This window comes from Lagenorhynchus albirostris, chromosome 1 (genome assembly GCF_949774975.1).
Source record: "Lagenorhynchus albirostris chromosome 1, mLagAlb1.1, whole genome shotgun sequence".
Classification (NCBI taxonomy): Eukaryota; Metazoa; Chordata; class Mammalia; order Artiodactyla; family Delphinidae; genus Lagenorhynchus; species Lagenorhynchus albirostris.
This window is the reverse complement of record NC_083095.1, coordinates 87,641,906-87,659,534: the sequence shown is the minus strand read 5'-3', so window position 1 is coordinate 87,659,534 and position 17,629 is coordinate 87,641,906. Positions and strand designations below refer to the sequence as shown.

Sequence of the window (17,629 nt, the reverse complement as noted above, 5' to 3'; positions counted from 1 at the left end):
CACCATTATCTATTTTCAGAACATTTTCAATCACCCCCAGAGGAGACCCCATACCTATTGGCAGTCAATCCCCATTTCCCCCTGCCCTTAGCCCTAAGCAACCACTAATCTCTTTTCTGTCTCTATGGATTTCCCAATTCTGGACACTTCATGTAAGTGGAATCACACAATATATGGTCCTGTATAACTGTTTCTTTCACTTAGGATAATGTTTTCAAGGTTCATCCATATTGTAGCATGTATCAGTACATTATTCCCATTTACGGCTGAATAATGTTCCATTGAATGGGTAAGACTACATTTTGTTTATCCATTCATCTACTGATGGACATCTGTGTTGTTTCTACCTTTTGGTTAAGTGTGAATAGTGCTGGAGTGAACATTCATGTACAAGTTTCTTTTTGACCACCTGTTTTGAGTTTTATTGGGTATGTAACCAGGAGTGGAATTGCTGGTTCATGTGGTGATTTTATGTTTAACATACTGAGGAACTGCTGTTTTCCACAGCAGCGGCACCATTTTATATTCCCACCAGCAATGTACAAGGTTTTCACTTTTTCCGTATCCTCACCAACACTTGCTACTTGTTTATTTTTTTATTATAGCCATTTTAGTGGGGGTGAAGTGGTATCTCATTGTGGCTTTGATTTGCATTTCCTAATGGCTAATGATGTTGAGCATCTTTTCCTGTGCCTGTTGGCCATTTGTTTGCAATGACCCTTTAAATACCAAATTCACATCAGACAGAAAATATGAGGCCATCGATTTGAACTCTCTCTCATTTCACTGATGAGAAAATTAATGGCTGGCAAAAATTGTCCCAAGACTTAGAAGTAGTTGAGAACATTCCCTGAATTATAATCTGTGAAATAGAATACAAAAACTACTACACTAATAATTAAGAGATATTAATTAGGTCTAATCCTACTTCAATCATAGCTAAGCTATAGCCACTTAAATATTTTTTCACCTGTATAATGAATACATTATTCATCTTACCATCTTGACGCTCAAAATGAAGAAGGAATTAGAAAAGCTATAAAGTGCAGAGAAGAGTAAAACTACTCACAACAGTGAATGCATTAGCAAAAAAGTCTAACCAGTTAAGCACTCTAAACTCCTAAAGGTGAAGAAATTCTTGGCAAAGAGTAGGGTCTTCGCAGACAAATTAGGAAGCTTAAGAAGTCGTGTCTTGGGCTTCCCTGGTGGCGCAGTGGTTAAGAATCTGCCTGCCAATGCAGGGGACATGGGTTCGAGCCCTGGTCCGGGAAGATTTCACACGCCATGGAGCAACTAAGCCCGGCACCACAACTACTGAGCCTGCGCTCTAGAGCCCGTGCGCCTAGAGCCCATGCTCCGCAACAAGAGAAGCCACCACAAGAAGCCTGCGCACCTCAACGAAGAGTAGCACCTGCTCACCGGAACTAGAGAAAGCCCGCGGTGCAGCAATGAAGACCCAACAGAGCCAAAAACAAAAAACAAACAAACAAAAAGTCATGTCTTTTGTAATGCAACACAACAGTCACAGAAAAAAAGTTAGGACCCCTCCCTTTTTTAACATATAGAAACTACACACACACACACACACATACACACACAATCTACCCCAACAAAAAAGTCCCAACCTCAAAGGCTTCACCAGAGGAGTCCTAAAATATCTTTCCAAACAACCATTTGTTTTTCATCACCAAGTAGTGTTCAGTTTTAAGCTGTCATCCCCAAATAAAACAAATACTGCCTTTTCTCCTAAAGAGTCAATGTTAACTTCTAAAGGGATTTACTCAAGGTATGTATTATTTACTTAAATAACTCTATTTACAGTGTATAAATTTTGTCTTAATTCCTTTGTTCTTCAGCACAGCACTCCTTAAAAAGGAAAATTCCCATAAAGCAAATGCATGGGGTAATTTTTCAAAAAGAAAGTTATTTGTATTCAATTTCTTTAAAAATCTGTAAATTTTTTTTTTAATATTTTCAAAAATACCTATGGGTGAACCTATCTTAAACCCAGAATCTTTAATGGAAATTTAAAAATTTTATGAAATAATATCTTCATATAAAGTAGGTCTTAAAAGACTAAACACATATAGCTAGTTCAGTCCAAGGGGTTCAGCTCATTAAAATTTAAATATTGGTCACCTGCTACCAGTATGGTAATAAAAGGATAAAAATGATACCTCTTCCCATGAGAATCAAAAAGTCTAACAGGTTAAGGATAGATACACATCATAGTGTATATATAAAATGCTAGATCACTCTTCATGGAGAGTGAAGATTTTAGGAAAGCTTAGGAGAAAGGTCCTCTGAACTTAAAAATAACCAGTCACTGGAAAGAAAGACAAGAGCATTTAAAGAAGGAGGCTGAAATGTAGAGGGTTTTAGTCCATTCCAATAATGAGTTGTAAAAGGTATACTTAATAGTTCTAAAAGGGCTGGAGCAGTCAAGCCCTCATGAACTTTTGAAACTGACCATCAAGACTAAAATCTTACAAAGTATGTTCCTTGACTACAATTATAAATCAAAAACAAAAGAAATCTTAAATAGTACCATATACTTGAAATTTTTTAAATTTATAAATAAATCATGAGTCAAACAAGAATTCACAAGGGAAATACAAAATATTTTGTAATGAAAATTAACAAAAAGAGAGCACATCAAAATTTCTGGGATGTAATAAGCAGCACTTAGAGGGAAATTATAAACATACACGTACCTAACAACAGAGTCCCCAAATATATAAAGTTAAAATTGTCAATCAAAGTGAAAAACAGGCAATTCAACAAGAGTTGGAGGCTTTAATACTCCACTTTCAAAAACGGATAGAATAACTAGACAAAAGATCAATAAGGAAACAGAAGACCTGAACGATTCTTGAGACCTAAGAGTCATATACATAGAACACGCCATCCAACAACAGAATACACATTCTTCTCAACTTACAAATGGAATATTCTCCATGAAAGACTACATGTTAAGACACAAAACAAGTCTCACCTTTAAAAGAACTGAAATCGGGTCTCCCTGGTGGCACAGTGGTTAAGAATCCACCTGCCAATGCAGGGGACATGGGTTCCAGCCCTGGTCTGGGAAGATCCCACACGGTGCAGAGCAACTAAGCCCATGTGCCACAACTACTGAGCCTGCAATCTAGAGCCTGCATGCTACAACTACTGAAGACCACGCGCCTAGAGCCCGTGCTCTGCAACAAGAAGCCACCACGATGAGAAGCCTACACACCACAACGAAGAGTAGCCCCCAGTCGCAACTAGAGAACGCCTGCACACAGCAATGAAGACCCAACACAGCCAAAAATAAAATAAATAAAATAAATAAATTTATAAAATAAATAAATAAAATAACTGAAATCATACAAGTATATGATCTCCAACCACACTGGAATTAAATTAGAAATCACAAGGAAGGAAAGTTGAGAAATTAACAAATGTGCAAAAATTAAACAACAAAGTCCTAAATAAACACTGTGTCAAAGAAGAAATCACAAGGGGAATTAGAAAATACTTCACAATGAATGAAAACAAAAACACAGCACACCAAAACTCATAGCATGCCCCTAAAAGCAGTGCTCAGAGGACAACTTATAGCTGTGAAGGCTAATATTTTTAAAAAGACCTCAAATCAATAAAAAAGCCTTCTAGCTTAAAAAACCAGAAAGAGAAAAGCAAACTAAATGTAAAGCAAGCAGAAGAAAGAAAATAATAAAGAAATAGAACAAAAATAAATCAAACAGATAATTTTTTTAAAAACAATGAAGCCTAAAGTTGGTTCTTTGAAAAGAGCAACAAAATTGACAAATCTTTAGAACTAGACAAGAAGAAAAGAGAAAACTCAATCTACTAAAATCATCAGTGAAAGAAGTGACATTAATACCAACTTCACAGAAATAAAATGGATTATGAGAAAATACTACGAAAAACTGTACAGCAACAAATTAGATAACCTAGATTCAATGGACACATTTTTAAGAAGACACAACTAAAATGACTCAAGAAAAAACAGAAAAAGACTCATAACAAGTAAAGAGATTTAATTAATAATAAAAAAATACTTGCCACAAAGAAAAGTCCAGGACCAGGTGGCTTCACTGGTAAATTTTACATAATGTTTAAAGAAGAAGTAACACCAATCTTTCTCAAATTCTTCCAAAAACTTGAGGAACACCTCCCAACTCAATCTATGAGGCGCATTACCCTGATACCAAAGTCAAACAAAGACACTACAAGAAAACTACACATCAATATCCCTTAGGAACATAGACAGAAATATCCTCAACGAAATACTAGCAAACCAAATCCAGCAGCTTAATAGAAGGATTACACACCATGACCAAGTGGTATTTCTCTCAGGAATACAAGGGTGGTTTAATATGAAAACTAATCAATCTAATACACCATATTAAAAGAATAAAGGAAAAACTCCACACAATCATCTCAGTTGATACAGAAAAAGTATCTGACCAAACCCAACATCCTTTTCCAATAAAAATACTCAACAAGGGGCTTCCCTGGTGGCGCAGTGGTTGAGAGTCCGCCTGCCAATGCAGGGGACACGGGTTCGTGCCCCAGTCCGGGAGGATCCCACATGCTGCAGAGCGGCTGGGCCCATGAGCCATGGCCGCTGAGCCTGCGCGTCTGGAGCCTGTATTCCGCAGCGGGAGAGGCCACAACAGTGAGAGACCCGCGTACCGCAAAAAAAAAAAAAACAAACCTCAACAAACCAGGAGTAGAAGGGAATTCTTACCCAATAAAAGACATCTACAAAAGCCCCAGAGCTAACACCATACTTCATAGTGAAAAGCTAAATGCCTTTCCTCTTACGACCAAAAATAAGACAAGGATGTCTACTCTCACTACTTCTATTCAACATTTTACTGTAGGTTCTAGTCAATTAAGCAAGAAAAGAAAAGAAACCTATGTCAGAAAGGAAAAGTAAAACTATCTCCTTGTAGATGAAATGCTCTTATACAAAGAATAACTATAAAAGCAATAACCATAAAAGGAAAAACTGAATAAACTTGGCTTAATAAACACTAAAAATTTTCTGTTCACCAAAAGACACCAGTAAAAAAAAATCAAAAGGCAAGCAACAAACTGATGCAATATTCATAAAACATGTATCTTGTAAAGCACTTGTATGCAGAATACAAGGAAATCCTAAAACACAACGAAGACAAACAAACCAGTAGAAAAAAATGAGCAAAAGATTTGAGAAGATATTTCATAACAGCTAGATAACCTGCCACAAGCATATGAAATGATACTCGATATTATTTATTATCAGAAGTGTAAGTTAGAAACATTAATAGCATACTAATCCGCATCTACTTGAATCGTAAAAAGTATTGTACAAGACTGACAACAATAAATGGTAGCAAGGATGTAGAACAATGAGGACTCTCATATTTTGCTGATGGGAATGTAATTTTGGTAAAAGTTGAGCACTTTCTAATAAACAACACATAGCCCTCTGATCCAATAATTTCATTTCTAAGTTTTTAAACAAGAGAAATATAAACATGTCCACAAGGTTCTTTTACCAAAATGTTCCTGGCAGCTTTATTTACAATAGCCCCAAACTGGGAACAACGAAAATGCTCAGCAACAGAAAGATGAATATTGTGGGTTTTGCTTTGTTTTTTACAGTGGAATAGTAATCAGAAACAGAAAGCAACAATTACTAATATCATCAACAACATGAAAGAATCTCACAGACACTGAGCAATGGCAGACACAAAAGAGTATGCATTTGGTGATGGCATTAAAAAGGCAGAGGCAAAAATAATCTAAGGAGAAAAAAAAATCAGAATAAAAGTTGCCTTGAGGAAAGGAAATGTCCTATATTGTGATACGGGTGTAGATTTGTCAAAACTTACAGCTAAGATCTATGTATTTCAAAGTATATAAAATTTACCTAAATAAACACCTATAAAAAGTTCTTATGAATAACAACCAACCAGGTAGGAGTGGGTGGAGGTATAGATCAAAGAAGACAGACAAAGTGTTAATAACTACTAAAACCGAGTGATGGTTATATGGAGATTCACGATACCATTGTTTACTTTGTGCATATGTTTGATATTTTCCATTAAAAAATAAGAACAAAAATCCTGACTATGAGAGCTACTGACAGGGTTCAATACGAGGAAACTGCCGAATAAAGTCAAAACAGAGTAGGACAGAATCAAATGAGAAAAGCAAACAGAATACTAGAAAAAGACAGAAAGAGGAACATAAACTAAGCAATCTCAGAGAGCAGTCCTCCATATTTTCAAACACTATAAGAAAACAACAGAAAGTTCCACTTAAGCCAAAACCTATCTTTAACCAAAGCTCCTTCTAAAAGTTTAGGAAAACGAATTTCACATTAAAAAGTAACAGAAATCAGACCAGAGCCCATATAGTTATCATAAGAAGAAGAAAAAAAAAAGAGAAGCAGAATAAAATCCCTAATTTCCTACAAACAATAAAATTACAAAAAGTAACCCCATAAAGACAGATCGCAACTATAAACCACTTCCAAGGAAAGGTTAAAACCACTAATATAAGAACAAATTTAACTGGAATTCAGGGGGGTGGGGATAAAGTGACAGAAGTCAGAAAAAAATTAAAAAGTAAAAAAAAAATTATTTCATAAATGAAGACTAAAGAAAAAAGAACAAAGAAGTAAATGAACACAACAGATAGAAAAAAGAAGACATATTTCTAAACATTAAAAAAATGCAGATTCAAGAAAAACTGATCAAATATTGAAGAGAGTCAAAGATCAGACACTCAAAAGTACAACAAGAAAACTTTCCAGAAACAGAAGTCTGAAACCATGTATTGAAAGACACAGACATGAGAATAGCAACCCAGAAAGACAAATACCAAGACAGTCTAGTATGAGCTACTAGAACTTTAAATTACTGAATTTTAAGAAATGGGGGAAAAAATTCTTTGGACATATAGGCAAGATAGACATAGGCAAACTTTTTCTTACAGAATCAGAGAGTAAATATTTTAGGTTTACAAACCATAGGGTGAAAGTTATATGAAATTCAAATATCAATGTCCAGTGTCCACAGCCATGCTCACTGGTTTCCAAATTGTCTATGGCATTGCATAGCATAAGCAGCCAAAAACAATATGTAAATGAACAGACATAGCTGTGTACAAAAAAAGTGTTTACAAGCACAGGCAGTCAGCCCATGGGCAGTAGTTTGCAGACCCCTGATTTAGGCATACACTAAGTGACTTTATAATGGACAGAATATGAGACTATTCTAAATTTTTCAATAGCAACGCTTTATGCCAGAAAAAAATGGAGTAAAATATTTAAAATAAAATAATCAAGGAAAGAACATGTAAACTGGCCTTCCCTGGTGGCGCAGTGGTTAAGGATCCGCCTGCCAATGCAGGGGACATGGGTTCAAGCCCTGGTCCAGGAAGATCCCACATACTGCAGAGCAACTAAGCCTGTGCGCCGCAACTACCGAGCCTGCGCTCTAGAGCCTGCAAGCCACAACTACTGAGCCCACGCGCCTAGAGCCCATGCTCCGCAACGAGAAGTCATCACAGTGAGAAGCCTACACATCACAACGAAGAGTAGCCCCCACTCGCTGGAACTACAGAAAGCCCACATGCAGCAACTAAGACCAAACGCAGCCCCACCTCCCGCCCAAAAAAAAAGAACATGTAAACCAAGGATTTTACATCCAACAAAAATAACCTGTAAAGGGACTTACCTGGTGGCCGAATGCCAATGCAAGGGACATGGGTTCGATCCCTGGTCCAGGAAGATCCCACATGCTGTGGAGCAACTAAGCCCGTGAGCCACAACTACTGAACCTGAGCCCTAGAGCCCGTGAGCCACAAGTACTGAGCCCACGTGCCGCAAGTACTGAAGCCCATGCACCTAGAGCCCACAACAAGAAAAGTCACCGCAATGAGAAGCCCACACACAGCCCCCCTCGCCACAACTAGAGAAAGGCTACGTGCAGCAACGAAGACCCAATGCAACCAAAAATAAATAAATAAATTTATAACCAAAAAAACAAAAGATAACCTGATCAGCCCCATATCTAAAAAAAATTAAATTGCAGGAAAAGTCTCCAACATAGAGAATTCCAGACCCAGATGACTTCACTGGAGAATCCTACCAAACATCTTAATAAAAACAAAACAAACAACAAACTCTTCCAGAAAACAGAAGGGAACACTTCCCAACTTATTTTATGAGGCCAGCATTACCTGACCAAAACCAAAAACAATACATACCAATTGGGCCAAGTACTGATCAGAAATTGCCTACATAATATCTGCAACAGTCTAATTTTATTACCTAAACATAAAATATAAAAGGAAGAGTTTTACACATACATATACAGCCTCATCTTGCTAACTCTACTACTTATGTTAGAAATTAACAATCCTCTAGGTTCTTTAGAGCTCCATTACTAGATAAATTCTTTTCTATTACCAGTAAAAATAGAATAATACAAGTAAAGATTGGGAAATGAGTACATCAGGGAAATAAATCTACTAATGAATGAAGTAGATACAATTTAAGTAGATTACATCACAAAACAAACATAGCAATGGATGCAACAACATTTTAAGCTTAAGAACTCATGACATTGGGGGGCGAGTATATAATGTAAAACATTTCCACTTTTCAACATTTGAACCAGATCTCATCTCAGGAATAGAAAAAGCTGATTGTTCAGCAATTTAAAACCAAGCAATTAAGTTTGCTTTCTATGTATCTGCAGCCCAGCTAAAAAGATTGGGCGTGGGTGCCTCTTCCAAATTGCAACATTAATTCTTCTAGCTTTTGTATCATCTATAAATTTCAGACTATCATCCAACAGCTTTCTCAACACTTTCACTCTACACCTCAAATTCAACTTACCCAAGGCTGAATTCACCTTTCCTATCCCACCCCTATTCCCAAACCTGCTCTTCCTTTTGTATATTTCCTGCTGCATTCCTTTTTAGTTCCCTGAGCAGGGATGGAACCCGAGCCTCCTGCATTGGAATTGTGGAGTCTTGACCACTGGACCGCCAGGGTAGTCCCCCTACTATATTCTTTTTTTTTTTTTTTTAAATAAAATGAGCTCAGCTTTTTTTTTTTTTTTTGGCTGCATTGGGTCTTCGTTGCGGTGCGTGGGCTTCTCATTGTGGGGGCTTCTCTTGTTGTGGCTCTAGGTGTGTGGGCTTCAGTAGTTGTGGCATGCAGGCTCAGTAGTTGAGCCTCGTGGGCTCTAGAGTACAGGCTTAGGAGTTGCGGCACACAGGCTTAGTTGCTCCGCGGCATGTGGGATTTTCCCGGACCAGGGCTCGAACCCATGTCCCCTGCATTGTCAGGCGGATTCTTAACCACTGTGCCACCAGGGAAGCGCCCCCCGCCCCCCCGGCTCTACTATATTCTTAATCACAAGTAATCTGTCTAATCAATGAAGCCAGAAGCCATCCTAAACACCTAGTCATTCTTCCCCTCCCTTGTCCCCTACAATCACCAAATCCTCATGATTCTATCTCTAAAATATTTCTCAGTCTTCCCCCTTTAAATCCATCCTCTGCACTCTACAAATCTGCCTGTTCCATCCCACGAACTCTCTTCAAAATAAAGACTAAACTCTAGCAATATATATAAAACCCTCCAAGATCTACCTCTCCAAGTCTTTTTTCACTGCTATTTGCTGCCTCACTCTTTGCACTCCAGTAATAATAGTTTCTTGCCCACACTGCTGTATCATGCTTCTGCTTTTTCTCTATACCTCAAATATTCCTTCCTTTCAACTAATTCTTATCCTCATCATTTAAAGCTCAGCCCAAGTACCATGCACCCCAATAAGTAACCACCCCCACATGCCCATGCCTGTGTAAACTGGTGATTATCTCTCCTTAGCTTTTAACAAATCGTACCGAAATAATCTATTTATATATCTTTAACTGCACTAAATTGTAAGAGTGTTGAAGGCAGAGATCTTATCTGTAACTCCAACAACCCGGTACACATGAAAGCTCAACCTTTGTTGAACTGAACTATAATTTTTCTCATTTCCCTCAAAGAGACAAGAGAATAGGGAAAAAAATATGTCACTGAAACACAAAATCCTCACTGCAGTAATCAATTCTTGCTCACAAAAAGAGCAAGAATAAAACTAAAAATATTCCTTCCTCATAAGATTTCCTTCCTTTTCACAAAATCCCTGACCCCAAGCAATATTTGATGCCAACAATTATGGCTGCAAATTGTCTTGTGCTAACAAGATTATGATACAAGCATAAACTCAGTTGATAATTCGCTGTTGAGGTCTTGAGTACACAATTTTCTATCAAAACAACAAAACAGCATATTATATATGAAGGATTCTTAACAAATTATCTAGGACTAATCTAATGTGCATTCTTTCAAACAAATTTTTGCTGAATAAAAGAGAGAAAAGGGAAACGAAAGTGGACAAAAAAATATGAATAAGAAAATTGTAAAAAGATCACAAATCAAACTTTAAAGGCAACAAAGTCTGGGTTTCCCCATAAAATTTAGGTATATATAAGTTATAAATTGCCTATATAAAGAAAATATGCATGCAAAGTTCTGGAGTAGGCTCCTGAGGGAGTTACTAGAGGAAGAGCCCCTGGACTGGGAGGTATCAGTCCTGAATCTATCACTAGTTAGCTGTAACACTGATTAGACACTAATTAAGTCATGCAATCATTCTAGCATTTCATTTCCTCAACAGCAAAAGAAGTTATTGGACTTCAGATCTATGCATTTTACTACATGTAAATTTTACCTAAAAAGAGAGCTGTCACAACAGGAGATGAGTCATTAATTAATCTGAGCTGTTTTCATCCTTCTATCACATACAACTTATCTAGAAGCACCCTAATTAAGACCAACACTTACTACATGTTAAAAAGTCTTCAGATCGTTCATCATTAAGGAAACAAAGACTAGACGACCCTTTTAGTCTCCTCTAGCTCTAAATTTCTGAGTTTGTTAATTTATATTCTATTATAAATGGTATCACTACTCAATTTACACTCATGAAAGAAAAAGCTAAAAATCACTGCCTTAGTTGACACCAAATGACAAAAGTATCAGTATCTGTTTTCACTATATTTCCAGTTGAATAATCTGAAATCAACAGGTTCAGATACTACAACTGTCCACTTTTACTCTCCTTCCTTTACTACTTTCCCAAGCCCTTCATTGAATGACTTTACAGAAAGAAGAGATTTCTTGGTCCCTCCCACTTATCACCTAATAAAAGCCAAAAGTCAAATAGGGCAGGAGGATTAAGTAGAGGAGGATTATATAAAGCATCAACTCCAAGACAGGGAGATTCTTTTCCCTGAACCCTGCCCAACAAAGTATGTGATAAAGTGGTCTTTTCAGGTTATTATTATGTGATACATAACTTTCTCTCCTTTTTTAAACTAGATAATGGAATTCTTCAAAAACTACTAACTATAAACATAATCAAAAATATTTGGGAAAAAAAACTGCTATTGAGTTGGGTTGATAAAATTATGGCTCTTTTTCCTCTTAAAGTTTTCTTCAATGAACAACAACCAAAACAAAAAAAGTTTTTTCTAAAACCATGGTCAATTAATTTTCTCTGGGTTGTTAGATTATTGATGACTAAAATGCTCAATGAAAATATGAAATGATTTTTTAAAGATGGCATTATTTCGTTTGTTGATCACTGAAAATACAGCCACTCACATACATGTTTTAAAATACTATTATCAGGACCCCAACTTAAAACTTTGCATGTACTCAGCAGAAATACCATTAGGGCAAAATCAATATTTGTTATGTACCGAATGAGACAGTATGTACTTCTGCTGAGGACAGACTTGTATTTCTCTCACCTAAGCTTTAAAGCAACAGTAATTTGGAGATTGTTCTAATTTTAACTAACTGCAGTAAGTATAATGTACACATCTTGTAAAAAGAAGTATTCTATTACACAGCATGAAAGAAATTCATACCAATAAAACTTTATAACAAAATGTGCTATTTTAGAAAAAATATAGTTATGAATTCATAAGAACTGAGTACTATAATATTCATTAGAAACTTGTCAAAAGTACATGGGAGGGCTTCCCTGGTGGCGCAGTGGTTAAGAATCCACCTGCCAATGCAGGAGACACGGGTTCGAGCCCTGGTCCGGCAAGATCGCACACGCCGCAGAGCAACTCAGCCTGTGCGCCACAACTACTGAGCGTGCACTCTAGAGCCGGCGAGCCACAACTACTGAAGCCCGCGAGCCTAGAGCCCGTGCTCCACAACAAGAGAAGCCACCGCGATGAGAAGCCCACGCACCACAGTGAAGAGTAGCCCCCGCTCACTGCAACTAGAGAAAGCCCACGCAATGCAACAAAGACCCAATGCAACCAAAAAGAAATAATAAAATTTAAAAAATCATATTAAAAAGCTATTAATGAGATTAAAAAAAAAGCACATAGGAAACCTCTCACTCCAGTGTATCACTTTTCATCATATTACTATCCTTTCTATGGAATATATTCCAATATATGCAATTTTTAAAATTTACAGGAGTTACCTGTATACATGCAAGTTACAATGTACTTATTGGATACATTAAAGAAAATTTGAAGAATAAAAACGTGAAGTTAATTTTGGCAGAATTTTCCTAAGAATGCTTTTTAAGTAGTTCTCACCAAAATTGGGCAAGGGGAGAGATATAACTACTCCTTCAATAAAAGCTTCTATTTAAAGAAAATTAATTTTATATTCAACTTACTCTCAGGCCAGTAGAAATATGAACTCTCAGAACACATTAAGTTGATAATAAAAGAATCAATGAGATGTTGGCAAAAAGGAAAAATAGTTAATTAAAAATCTTTGAGTACCTGAAATAATTTCCTACTATTCTTATTAATGCTACCTACCAAAGAAAAACTAATCATTATGATTGAATAAACCGAAGACAAAAAGTTTTAAGAAGAGTTTTAAGAATTTTTATCTAAATTACTAGTCAAAGAGGAGGTAAGATCATAATTCTCTAACAGAAGTGCCCTCTTGTTTGCTACTACTAAAAAAGTAAAATAAAATAAAGTAAAATGGTATATTACCAATGAGGGAAAAATGCATGATTGTTTGAAATGTGATTATATTTTTCAAATAATTTTTATCAGTACATCAGAAAATTAAAGGATTTTACTGTATAATTATCTTATTTAACAAAATACACTAAAGCAGGTACTTGTAAAGTCAGTGTGAAGTTAATCAATTTCAACTCAATAGAATAATCATATATATTTGGGGAATATCAGAAAGAAAGCAATTATTACTGAAACAAATAATCATAGTTGTTCTCAACTGAAAAGATACTTATTGGTTCTGTATATTTTTCTTTAACAAATAATATACTCTTCTTTTAATAAAATATATTTTGAATTCCTACTTAAACATTACTTTAACTGGTCAACACGAGAAACTTAAAATATCATGTCATGATGCTAACAGATTCTTAATATCCCTTTCTTATTTATTTTTAGCAATGATTCTGCCTTTTTAGTTTCCAGTTTCTCCATATAGAAGTATTTAGTCCAAAGAAAGAAAACATTCTTCCTAAACTATATATAAGCCACTATTACTAAGTATAATCCCAATTATTTCTGAAGTATTCAAGTGCCTTCTATTAGAACAATTTTATGTTTCTTTAATCAAAGTAATAAACACAGTTCCTTGTCCTAAAATTATTATAGCTATTATGGAAACCTGACTGCTAGAACCTCAAGTCAAAGCACAGTTGATGATTCATGTTTAATCTAGATAAACTTCCTTTTCTATAATTTCTCTAAATGAATATAGGAGAGCCTATGATTACCATAAAACCTGGGGTCCCTAATATAGTTAACTGGCCTACTGTGACCTTATATTAAAGTTAAAAGACTTTTTATGTAAATATTTTACAACACTTTCTTTTTCAATGGCATTTTAGTGTTTTCCTTCACTCTTTTCTAAAAATATCATACTAAATGGGGACCTGCAGATGAGGTAAATAAACAAAAGGGCAGGCCAAAGCTATAAACCACGTTTGTCCTTAAGGTCCTACAATTCTTTTTGGGACCACACTTAGTCTCACTCCTCATTACTGTCAGTCAGATTCACAAGATTCCCAAAGGACCCCAAGAGGCCCAAGCTTCTCACTATAACTCTACTCCCACCATGCCTTTCTCCCTCAGACAATATTCCTACATGCCACACCTCTCCTGATCACAGCCAATGCAAAGAAGCTTAATTCTGTTGTTCCACTGCCTCTGAACCCTCACCTGTTTGTGGTATCAGCAAATTTATTTGATAAACTAATCTGTACTAATATTGCCAATAAAAGGCAATAGTTTAAAGTTTTCCTTCCAGAGAATTTGTAATTTTAAATGAAACATTTTAGAAAGAATTCCATAACACAAAGGAGAGACACAAATAAAGTTTGGCATTGGCAATTCTCAGATTATACCACACAGTCAACCACCTAGTCCACCTATTTGTAATGTAGATCCAATTATAATTTAATACAATTTAAATTAAAAATTAATGTAGTCATAAACCAGTAGTGAATATATGTCTGGCTTAGATATATGTCTCATGGCAAATGTAAAGTGGAAACTAAAAGTTGTACGGTTTTATCTTAAGTCCCATCTCTGTTAAATCTTCTCATCTTCAAAGTAGAGCAAATGACCCCTGTAGCCAATCCAGTTAAAATGGTCAGGTAACCTACACAAAAGAATTACTTAGAGAATATCATATATGAGGTCTTCTTAGAACATTTGGTATTTATGACTTAAAGTGTCTTTTCTACTTTATGCTTTCACAACAACTCAGTAAATTACAATTTAGTTAGATATTGTTTATTCAGACAAACCACTTTTTCTTTATCGCATTAATCGAAAAATCTCTTATGAATGAGATAAATTTATACCATTTTATTCAATCTGCAATTAATCCTATAGTTACAAGTCTCGAGTCTAGAACATCCTTTCTGAACAAAAGAGCCAAGGTTTTTTTTAAAATCAGAATTGGATGGATTCTGCTAATATAATAATCTTGTGAGGAATCCTCTTGACCAGAAATCTCAAACATCGGATCAGCTAGATGAATTTCAGAAAGATAAAACACCCCTAATTCTTAATTTCTTGATAGTGAGAAAAGAATAACCTTACTAGCTCAAATGAAGTGTCCAAGAGACACTACGTAGAATACTATAAAACCCACCAATTCTATTTGGTTTTTCTATGGAATCCTATTTAGAACTTCTGTACAGCTACAAGTCCACAAAGGTTAAGGACTATACCATTTAGAGCTTTCACAGCCTTTCAACGTATACTGGGAAGAATATTAAAAGAATCAAATGAATGAAGAATTAAAACAATTTGGAAGAGTTCTTGAAGACGAAGTCTACAAACAGTGCTCACTCAGCTATCCGTAAAACAAATTTTATTTAAAACATTAATGCTTCATAAACTACCCAAAAAGATCATTAAAGTACAGATAAAACCTACACTAGACCAATAATTTATTTTACATCCTTTTAAGTCAAATATTTGGCCCTATTTTTTAAACAAATTGACTGAGCAAGTATCCAGTATGCCCTCACCTCCACTTCCCACCCCCTGTTCTTTTGGTTTTGAAGATAAGTATGAAGTTCAACACAATCCTAGAAGACTGCTTCACCTAAGAGCTACATTTTGCCTTGACTTTCTTTATGACCTTGGGGGGGAATCTACTAAATGACAATTGTAATAATGTTTGTGTGTTCCTGTTTATTAATGAAATTTAATCCTAATATGCAAACAATAGTGAAGTCTTTTAAACTGAACCTAGAGAGCTGAAAGCCTTTGAGTTACAAACATCAAATGACGTGTAATGTGAACCACATTTTCAAAACTTAATTTAACTAGTTTAAAAAAAAAAAACTACAAAGGCCCTAAATTCAACAAAATTGAAAAACAAATTCTGAAAAATACCAACAGTCTCCTTATTACTTCTCTTTATGGACAACTGGTCTGCAATGTGGAAAAGAACAAGAAGGAAGAATAAAAGTAGCTTTAGCCATTTCCTTGCTTTTATAAGGATAACAGCTGGACAACAAACGAAAACTTAAAACTTGGCAAAGAATGGGGAGAGAGTATATAAAGAAATCTACAACCTGAAAATTACGAAGATAAATCTTTTAAGTCACTAATTGTATACCTATGTTAGGCAGTAATCTTGGTATTGCCTTATTAGCATTGGAAAGGTAAATCCCTGCCTTGGAGGAACATCTACCAAGTACATTTCATTTCAGGATCTTAGTGCAGTTTACGAGCAGTATCTCTGTAGGTTTCCCTAAGGTACTCTAAAGTGCTTAACATCCTTCACACCTCCAGCCACCACTCAAGTGAGAAGTAAATAAAGACGATTTACTTATACAATTATTTACCATGGAATTCTAGTCAAGAATACAAAAATAAGCATTCTATACAGGCATTTGATACCCAAAGAAAGTGTAGAATACGAAGTACAGTAAGATTCACCCTTAATTGACCACTACAGAAACCAGAGGCCTTCCACATGGGCTGTTCTTTACCACCACTCTTAATTTGAAAAAGTTAACAATGTCAACTCAACATTTTAACAGTAGACAAACAGAACTTAGTGAAATCTCTTCTTCCAGATCCTCAAAAGGTATTTATAAAAACTGAGATAGAGCAACGCCCTCCCCCCGCAAAAGCACCCTACTAGAAAGAATGAAATGCCTAAAACGTCAGACGGGTCAAGGTTAGAAAAGCTGATCTAACCCAATTACCGGGAGGGACGACCACAGGTTTTGGGACTACGAACGTGAGATCGGGATGGGGGTGGGTAGCAAAGTGAAATCTAACCCCAGAAATCACAACACAGGCCGCAGCCTGAGAGCCGAAGCTGGCGGGAAGTGAGCTCCCTTTCTGTTCCCAGGGGAAAGTCCAGAGAAGAGCGGCTCCACACAGTGGACGTACGAGGCGCCAACAGTGCATGACTACCAAGGCGCCGCAGCCGCTGGAGAACCCGGTTAAGAAGGGGAGGAGATCCCGGCAGACGGCCCTGGAAGAGGAGGACTAAGACTGGGAGCAGCGGCAGCGTCTGGACGAGTGGGATTACCTAACTGTGACGACAGAGAAGTGTCCTCAGGCTCCGGCGATGGTCCCGACTGCGCAACGCGTGGTGTCTTTCCCGCTTAGCCCGCAGCAGCAACAGAACCAGCTCCTTCAGCCAGTCGCCATTTCCCGCCTACCGACCTGCTGCACCGCACGGACGGGGACCCGGATGGAAAGCGGCCTCTCCGCGCAGGCGCTTTGACTTTCTCCTCCCCCTCCCGCCACAATTCCGCGAGGTGGGAGGGAAGGAATGCGGGCAGCCCCAGCGGCCAAAAAAAAAAAAAAAAAAAAAAAAAAGCCACCTCCCCCCGCAAAAAAAAGCCAACAAAACAACTTTACTTCCGTGAAAAGCGTTAGAGTTCCTGCCGCCGGAAGAAACGCAGGAGCTCGAATTCCTGACAAAAGCAGAACGCAGGGCCCTGGAACGGGATGAAGTAACAAGGACAAAATCTATCAGGCTATGGCAGTGCCTGGG

At 36.8% G+C, this 17,629-nt stretch overlaps 1 protein-coding gene across 3 annotated transcripts in view; it reads right to left on the bottom strand.

The window, feature by feature from the left end:
- The window catches only part of CTDSPL2 (CTD small phosphatase like 2), a 71,018-nt gene extending 53,711 nt beyond the window's left edge, over positions 1–17,307 (bottom strand). For all 3 annotated transcript variants that reach the window (XR_009540529.1, XM_060149080.1, XM_060149090.1), the window contains exon 1: positions 17,159–17,307. The gene's annotated coding sequence lies outside the window, so the exon portion shown is untranslated. The remainder of the gene's footprint in view (positions 1–17,158) is intronic.
- Positions 17,308–17,629: the final 322 nt, after the last annotated feature.